General features: G+C 31.7%; 1 pseudogene; it reads right to left on the bottom strand.

Annotated features, from left to right (window-relative positions):
- Positions 1-7,306: 7,306 nt before the first annotated feature.
- On the bottom strand, positions 7,307-9,515 carry LOC148204392 (uncharacterized; annotated as a pseudogene).
- Positions 9,516-9,978: the final 463 nt, after the last annotated feature.

Below are 9,978 nucleotides of genomic sequence, written 5' to 3'. Positions count from 1 at the left end.
AATAAAAACTTTATACACATTATAGAGAATTACTTGGACAAAATGTAAATCATGGACATGTTCAATACATATAGGTTGATGGAAAATGACATTTAATGGAGATTTACTTCGTAAGAAAAATATCGTCATACTTTGTTTGTTATAAATAAGCATACTTCTAGAATATTTTATCTATTACCAATGGTATATCATATATTGGGTATAGTCATCCATTTATCTACACTTGTCTATGAATAATTGGTCAGTATTAAAATTTTTAATTTATTTAATTACCGTAAACTATGAAACAACTTATCGGTTTCATGTCGTTCACGAGTAAAGATTGTTTAAGTTGTTCCATCCATTCATTAATGCTAAGCATTGGAAAATATTCACCAAACCATTAGCCTAATTCAAATTAGGATATTCAATCTCATGTAACTTTCTTTTATTGGATAGCTTACCAACAATGTTGGCTTCTTTGAAATCATTCAAGATTACATCAAATTTTTACTGAATAGATAAATTTGAAGATGAATCAGATGATGACAAATAAAAAAACTAAGTCTAGTCCACATAACATGAACTTCATTTAGTGGTATGATACTCAAAACATATCTAACTAATTCACTAGCACATGGTAATCTTTAAGTATGTCTCAAAGTACAATCAAAGTGTTCACTTTCAAAACCAGCATGTTTTATCCAATCGTACTCTTCAGTATTATGCATCAATTAATGTTTGGAAACAAACCCCATAAGTCATTATACATACCATAATCTATAAACTCACTCAAATGATGTCTTAAATTCATTATGTTGAAGTCTTATGACGTTGTTTATTACATCCCAACAATACTATTATAAAAACTTACTTTAAATTTCAAAGAGCACTTTCAATCCCGAATATAGCAAACCCAACAACACGATATCAACCACAACATTTACAACATTAATAAAACAACAAGCAAGGAATAGTTACATACCTATTTGTTTTTGAATTTCCTAGATGCATCACACGATAAACCCATGACTTAACCAATTTCTCCTATGTGGAACTACCATGCATCACACTGTCAATCCATGACAAACAAACAACTTCGAATTGTGTCATACACCCCTCAAATGAATGAGAATCATCATGATCTGTAATAGTCGCCTAAGCATCCATAACAACTTTCCAATTATCAACATAGTCTACTAACATTTTGCATTTAGCTTTAATAATTTTAATAATGTGGAACTGACACAGAAGATTCAATGCCTAAAGAAAACAATGTTAATTGCTTTTAATAAAGCAAGGTCTCTATTAGTGGCAATGACTTGATGGGACACATTTGATCGCTAAGTCTTTGAAGTTCTCAAATAAAGTTATTTTCTCGTTCACTTCCAAATAACAGAAAGGTAGTAGATAAAGTCAATCCATTGGACGTGAAATCTACAATTTTAAACAAAGACAACCTATATTGGTTGGTTTTGTGTTATCCACAACAAAATACAATGTTAAAAGCATATAAAAATTTCACTGAATTGGGGTGTGTCCAAAAAAGTTTAGTTACAACAAGTGAAAATTGATTACACCTACTCCAATGAACATAAGTATCACACTCCAACAACAACATTAATTGTTGCCTTTCAATTCTACATCTTTGTGATATCTTGTATGAATATTAGGCATTGTATAATTGTTTGATTGTTATGACAGATCATTATTCTTTTTTAAAGTAAGTTATATGTTAGTTGGCTTGACTAGATTTTTGGTCATGTCAATACACATGGATACTCATTCAATGTTAATCTACAAGCATAGGGGTGATCAACTAATGTATCATCTAATTCATGATTACAGCTACTACATAATACCTTCAAAACCTAACATTCCCCGTTGCAAATATAGGTTTATCCCATAACTTAAAGAGACAATCACACTTTTTTGTATCAGTTACAATGACATTCAATCCCTGTTTGTATTTTCTGTACTTACCTTTTCTTTAACAACCTAACAACACATAAGTCTTCCTTTCCTATTGTTTATTTGTCGTGTCAAACCTTAATATGACTATTACGTAACCAAGACTAAAAGTCACGTAACCAAGACTAAAAGTCATCTTGCACACTCATTCAAGTAAATCATCTTGGGTCCTAAATATCTACACATATATATTACAACATAATTATATATCATATCACTAACTTTTCACACACACGAATCAAATTCTACTAACCTCATCAATTGTAAAATAAAAAAGACAATCTTCTTCAACCAATTCCTCTTCATTTCTCATACATCATCACATTTGACTCTTCCATATTTCGATAATTAATCTTTCTCATTAGATATTTTACTCTAATATTTCATTTCTCCATAGTCATTGCAAAACAAGACAATAACTTTCAATCTCAACACACATTAACATATAAAGAACCATGATAATCAAAATGAATATTTACATTTTCGATTGTAGAAGCTAAAATGTATGTTTACATTTTAGATTATACAATCTAACATGCATATACCCATTATGGATTCTACCATTCAAAATATAAATATTCATTCTGAACAATTCAAAATGTATATGTGCATTCCAAATTTTACAATTTAAATTATCCACTCCAAAATGTATATAAGTAATATTAATATTTCTAAATTATGGATTGTGTAATCCAGATTATTTACATATTACACAATCTGCAACTATAACTCAAACATGAAACAAACCATACACAAAACAACTTGTAGTGAATCGAAGCCTCCTCCCACCACCACCTACACCTGTTCACCTCTAACAAGCGCCACCAACCACCATTGAGACACACATTACAAGACAACAAACCTAAACCATTTAACACATTCTCCTTTTCTATTAATTTCAGCGACATTATAGTTGGAATTTTAGAAAATAAAATGATACTTATGACACCCAATTTTCTTTTACACCTATGTCACATTATCTTACACTCTGTTTTTTTTTACAAATATAAAAATTTTTTTCTTTTTCAAAATTTACTTTATGATCATTTTACTCATACAATGGGTTATCAAATGGTTGTTTTTGGTGTCAAATAATTCTTTTTTTTTTCAGTATGGAGCGTAGGAAGAAAATATGAGCTGCGGGTAGAAATGCCTCGATTTTTGTAATAACAAAAAGAAAAGAATAAAACACGAGAGAGTATTTTTTTTCTTCTAATAGAAAAGATATAAATCATGCATGATTGTTGTCCATTTTATAAAGAGTCATGATACATTGACATGCTGACATGGAGCTTACATTCATTTGACATGCTCCATGTCAGCATTTTGGAAAACAGAGGTAATTCCATTTCTTTTGATATAATCCTTAGATTTGTTGTGTTATTTGCTTAATATGATTTGTTAGCATTTGTAAAATTGTATTTCATTTTCAAGATATTGTGGGAATGCAACTTGTCTGAAGAACAATTGGATAATGACGAAATAAAGGAATCACAAACTTCCGGTAGGAAAACTAATCCCAAGTCAAATGATGACAATTTTGAGTTTGGTAGAGTTGTGTAAGAGCAAAGGGTGTTGAGGAGAAAAGTTGATAAACATTCAGAACGGTTTGATGAGTTACAAATGAAAATAAGACGTCTTGAAGAAGAAGTTTTCAATGAGATGTCATCTTTTAATGATGGTATGGAGGGACCTTCCACACATGACAACATTGATTTTGCAAGTGTTTACACCACCTGCACTTCAGCGCTTTATAATGATGGTGATATGTAAGTTATACACAACACAATGGTTACATACATAAATTAAATGATCTATAAATATTTTTAGAATTGAAATTTATGATGAATTTATTGTGTATATAGAGCACTGGTGGAGGTGTCAAACAATATATTAACTAGAGGAGACTTGCAATGCTTTCGACCTCGTGCAAAAATTGATAATATTGTAAGTTGTAATACCTGAAAAATTTGTACCATTGTTTGTATCGGTTGGTTGTTAGGATATCCTTGAGACAATGTTTTTTTTAATACCATGTAAGTAGTCAGGTAAAAGCGTTGTGTACAACTACTATGTGATGAGTATATATAATGGTTAGGATTAAAAATATGTACATTATGTTATATTTATGAAATATAAATGTGAAAAGGATATTAAATGATTGGTTATGAACTTTTGGTGTAGGTTATGTTGTTTGCGACTGCGATGATTGTGAATAATCAATTGCATAAATAAGGAATTATTACTCAGTGTTGTTTCAATCCATTTTTTGCGGTACGTTAATTATTCATTGATATTTCATTGTACTAAAGTACATATGTTTGAACTAATCTTACGGATGCAATTGTTTTAGACAATGATAATTGAAAGAATGAAGATTCCCAAAACAAAGCGACAATCATTGCAAGAAACAGATTACCATCATTTCTTCCAACCTCAAAGTTCTTCATTGAATCATTTGTTAATTTCTGAATTTGTAAGTACTTCAACTTACACCTTTATCATAACATGTGTTGTTGAATTATTGATGTTTGTGGTTGTGGTTCTTTAGTTGTTTGTGCCCACTGTGGGTGATGACCATTGGTGGTACTATTGTGTTAATTGTCAATCAAGGGAATTGTTCATTTTGGATTCTCTTGGTCATAAGAGACGGTGTAGATATGCTATTGACAAGGCTATGGTAAGACAAGTTGTGTTGCACTCTTGTTCTTTTGATGCAAGTATTATTTTAGAGTAAAAGCTTTACAATAATATTTAATGTGTTCAATACAAATTTGTAAAGTTGGTTGTCTGCAAGAGTTATTCAATATGATTGATAATGAGACCAATTGTAAGGAGCGAGAATTGAAGGTGATTAAAGAAGATTTGTCAGTGCAACCAAATACGTTAGTGACCTTATCAATAACCAATTTATTGGGTTGTCTCTTATATGTGATGTTTATAACCTTTGTTTAATGTGTAGGTATGATTGTGGTTTGCTGGTGATGAAATATATGGAGTTATGGGACAACCAACCTAAATTTGATGGGGGAAAAATGCTCGATTACACAACGGTTGGTATTGTTTAAGTATATGTTTGTATTGTTTAATATGATTTATGATAAGAGGTTATTAATTGTAATATTTGACAAGTGTAATATTAATGCAGGAGCAATTACAACTTATTCGACAACAAATGGTTGGTGATTGGATATTACATGAAGAAAATCTTCATAGCAATACGATAATGAAGAATTGTGGAATGCTATAGCCAATGACACTACTACAAAAAAAGTGCATAGATAGCGCTTTTTTTATCATACATAGCGCTTTTTAAGCGCTATCTATGCGTGCGCTATCTATTAATATATAGCACATCTAAAAAAAGCGCTATCTATTATCAGTCACCAATAGATAGCGCTTCTTTAAACAAGCGCTATCTATTGGTTTATTAATGCTGACAATAGATAACACTTCTTTAAAGAAGCGCTATCTATTGGTTCAATTTTTTTTTTAAAAAAAATAATGAATTTTAGAATAAAATATAAAATATTAGTTCTATTATGGTATTATATACAAAAAAAATATAAAATATTGAGAAAAATACGACAAATGTCTCAAAAAGAATGTTCATTAATATAAATACAAATTATTGGTACACTAATATTTCAAAAGTTAATCATTAAGTCGTCTATTACGTGTCATAACATATATATCCTATCAATACTTATAAGCACATCACCTTAACATAACCTATAAGCATGTACTAATTACATGTAAACACCAATTTTCTCTAACTTCAATGATTTGACTTTCATGATATTGTTGACATCTGCAACTAGAAAAATACTGCAAGAAAGAGAAATACTAAGGAGGTTGATTAGGAGGATTCTCTAAATAATCTCCATTGTCATCCTTTAGATATTTATGGGCCAAGGAAGTCCTAAAACTCCTAAGCAACAACCCTGCCTTCCTTAATACAAATGTCTTACGACATGTATCTACATTGAAAGTTAGTTGTCCAAAAAAATACTTAGAAAAAAACAGTTTGGAAATCATAACACATATGTTTAAAATAAGTAGTAAACATTACTTGTATATTATTCCAAATGATCTCTTTATAGGCATCCAAACTTGAATCTTTCCAATCATCATAAGTTATAGACACATTTGCTCGAACAATGGATCCAAGATAACTGATGAACTTTGTGCCACCGGGTTCAATGGGTTGACCTTTTGCATTCCATGAAACCTAATATTATGAATAAGTACATATTGAACAATAATTAGGAAAGTAACATATCTAATATACCAAAAAATATACAATGTCCATTACCTCTAATTTTTTTCCCTCACTTCTAGCTTGAACGATCTTCTTCATAATCACTATACCTTTCATCCCTTTAGCTTGGTTGGGAGAAGGAATATCATCTTCAGTAGGAGTTGTCATTTACCTGTAATAAAAGTGATTCAGATAAAAAAAGGGATAACATCAGTAAAAAGGGATAAACATAAGAATAAAAATTTATAAATCCAACCTTTTCTTCTTTGATATGAAGTTTAAAGACTTAGGTTTCTTATGGACATAAAATGATGGATTTATCCAAATTCCTTCGTTATGATCCTCTCTCCTATACAAGATATCATCTGTTATTGGATCATCATCATATGATATTTGATACAAAGGATCATCTTCAATATTTGTATATTCATCTTCTATATCATCATTGGAAGGATCGTTTATTTTATTGGTCAACAACACAATTGACCAATTGACATCAACCGGATCAGTAACATAAAATATTTGTTGAGCTTTTGATGCTAAAATAAATGGCTCATCTTTGTACCCCACTTTATTAAAATTCACTTGCATAAATCCTGTTTCATCTTGTCGAACTCCATTATTATTATCAACCCACTTGCAACCAAATATGGGTACCCGGAATGTGGTGTAATCCAACTCCCATATAAGTTCAATTACCCCAAAATATGACATATTTGCATATGTAGGACTTCTATCTTTAGCACATGAGATGTGCATAGATTCAACCACCAAAGTTACACCACTATTTTGCATAGTACTTTGATCATCTCGGTCTTTAGTGTAAAATGTGCACCCATTAATCATATAACCAGTGTAAGAGAAGACTTGAAAATTTGGACCATTGGCTAACCATCTCAATCTGTCAGAAATTAAAGAGGATTTCACATTTAACTCTGCAAAAATGTGACTTTTTAGCCATTGTATAAAAGTTGCATTGTGTTCTCTACATATCCACTGGTCAGTCCTAGTTGAATTTAATTTTGTAATCATGTCTTTGTGTCTCTCAACATATGCCTTAACTTCATCGTCATTGTGTAGGATATACAATTGAGCTTACTCCCAATCTTTCCTGCTTATGGTCACTATGGTATTTCTAGAAATCCCTTCTCCTGTGGTTCTTGCTAAGTGTCGAAAATTTGGAAGTCCTATTGATTCAACATTAGAGAGGTAATCAGTACAAAATTCAATAGCTTCTTCAAGTATATATCGTTCCACTATACATCCTTCTGGTCGACTTCTATTTTTCACATAACCCTTTAATATCTTCATATATCGCTCCATTGGATACATCCATCTCATATAAGCCGGTCCACAATATTGTGTCTCCTTAACTAAGTGAATGGTGACATGAACCATTATGTCAAAGAAAGAAGGTGGAAAATACATTTCAAGCTCACACAAAGTTACAATAATTTCTCTTTCTAGTGCTTGCAATTTTCCAGTGTCAATCACTTTGCTACATATGGCTCTAAAGAAATAACATAGTTTAGTTATGGTCCATCTTACCTTTTTAGGAAAAATGGAACGTATGTCTATCGCTAACAAATGCTCCATCATAACATGACAGTCATGAGACTTTAACCCTATTAGCTTTAGATCTTTCATAGATACTAAGTTCCTAATGTTTGATGAATACCCTTCTGGTACTTTAACTCCTTGTAGAAACTTACAAAACACAATTTTTCCTTTCTAGATAGAGTATAAGCTGTTGGAGGTAGATATTGACGTTTACCTTTCTTTATTGGTGCCAATTCTGTTCGAATTCCCATTTGAACTAAGTCCAACCTTGCTTTGATGCCATCCTTAGACTTTCCAGGAAAGTTCACCAACGTACCTATGACACTATCAAATACATTTTCTTCGATATGCATCACATCAAGGAAATGTCTAACGTACAAGGATTTCCAATATGGCAAATCACAAAATATAGACTTTTTCTTCCACCCACTTGTGACTAGATCTCTTGTAAAAGGCTTACCAAATTTGTTGTTTATATCCTTTACTTTTTCAAAAACTTTATCACCATACAACAATTTTGGAGCTCTACGTTCTTCTGTCATCCCATTAAATGCTTTTCTCCATCCTCGATAACGGTGCTTTGAAGGTAAGAATCTGCGATGCCCAAGAAATACATTTTTCTTACCATGTTCCAATCGCACCCAATCTGTATTATCTTCACATATAGGGCATGCACGCTTCCCTTTGATACTATATCCAGATAGATTACCATATGCCGAAAAATCATTAATTGTGCCAAACAACATTGCCCTTAGTAGGAAACTTTCTTCCGTATACCCATCATACACCTCTACACCTTCGTTCCACATATCCTTCAAGTCTTCAATAAGAGGTGTCAAGTATATGTCTATGTCATTCCCTGGTTGTTTTGGACCTGGAATTAACATGGACAACATCATGAACTTCCTTTTCATGCATAGCCATGGAGGTAGGTTATATATAATCATAACCACAGGCCACGTGATATGCGAGTTGCTTTGCATACCATGCAGATTTATTCCATCAGTAGACAAAGCAAGACGTAGGTTTCATGGTTCTTTCCTAAAATTAAGGTAATCATGGTCAACTTTTGCCCATTGGGGAGAATGTGCAGGGTGTCGAAGCTTTCCATCACGTATTCTTACATTTTCATGCCATCTTAAGTTCTTTGCATCTTGTTCATTACGATACATGCGCCTAAATCTTGGTATTATAGGAAAATACCATACCACTTTGCTCGGCACTAAATTTTTCTTATAGCGCGATGTCATACATTTAGGACATTTATCCAATGGGGCATATTCATTTCGAAAAAGAATGCAATCATTTGGACAAGCATGAATCTTCTCGTAGCTCATCCCAATAGAGCTTAATATTTTTCTAGCATCATACATTCGACTAGGAAGCACATTATCTTGTGGTAGCATATCTTTTATAAGTGATAGTAATTCAGTAAAGCTAGTATCAGACCATCCATTTCGTGCTTTCAAATTGAATAATTTCAAGACTGCTGATAGTCTTGTGAAACTAGTACAACCATTATACAATGGTGTCTTTGCATCCGTTGTCAACCTATCAAACATTTGAGGAGAATCTTGCATATCCTCTTCGATTACATTTACAATCTCCTCAACATCATCTAACTCATATGTTGTGTCAGTTTCTTTCGGTGTATAACTTGTATTATGATGAAAATCATTATTCATATGATTTTTTCTATTTTCACCATGTTTGGTCCAGCATGAATAACTTTTATCAATGCCATTGCATATTAAATGCTCTTCTAACTCATCTGCATTCACTACCTTTAAATGACAACACTGCAAGCAAGGAGAAATGATTCGACTAGGGTTTTTTGCATGCTCAACTGCAAATCTGCGAAACCCTTTCACCCCATCCTCTTTTGATAATCGACTAGCAAAACATCCATTTTCGGTCCATATTTTATTAATATATCAAGATTAGTCAATATAGTATTAGCAATATATACAAGTTAACACTATTTGCAATAACAAACTATAAAATAATATTCATCCTACCTCAACTTTGAACACACCGTATGTGTAAGAAAAGTTCACAACTGCAATTTACAAAAAGAATAACAATGCAATTAGTAAAAATGAAATCAAGTATTTATAAATCTAATTAAACAAACCAATTTCAGATGATCATAAGTAAATGGAAATGCACCTTGCATTCAAATTCAACAAGTAAATAAAAATCACACT

Source organism: Vigna umbellata, chromosome 1, assembly GCF_029865625.1.
Source record: "Vigna umbellata cultivar VRB3 chromosome 1, Vumbellata_1.0, whole genome shotgun sequence".
Taxonomy (NCBI): domain Eukaryota; kingdom Viridiplantae; phylum Streptophyta; class Magnoliopsida; order Fabales; family Fabaceae; genus Vigna; species Vigna umbellata.
This window is presented reverse-complemented; position numbering and strand designations above follow the sequence as displayed.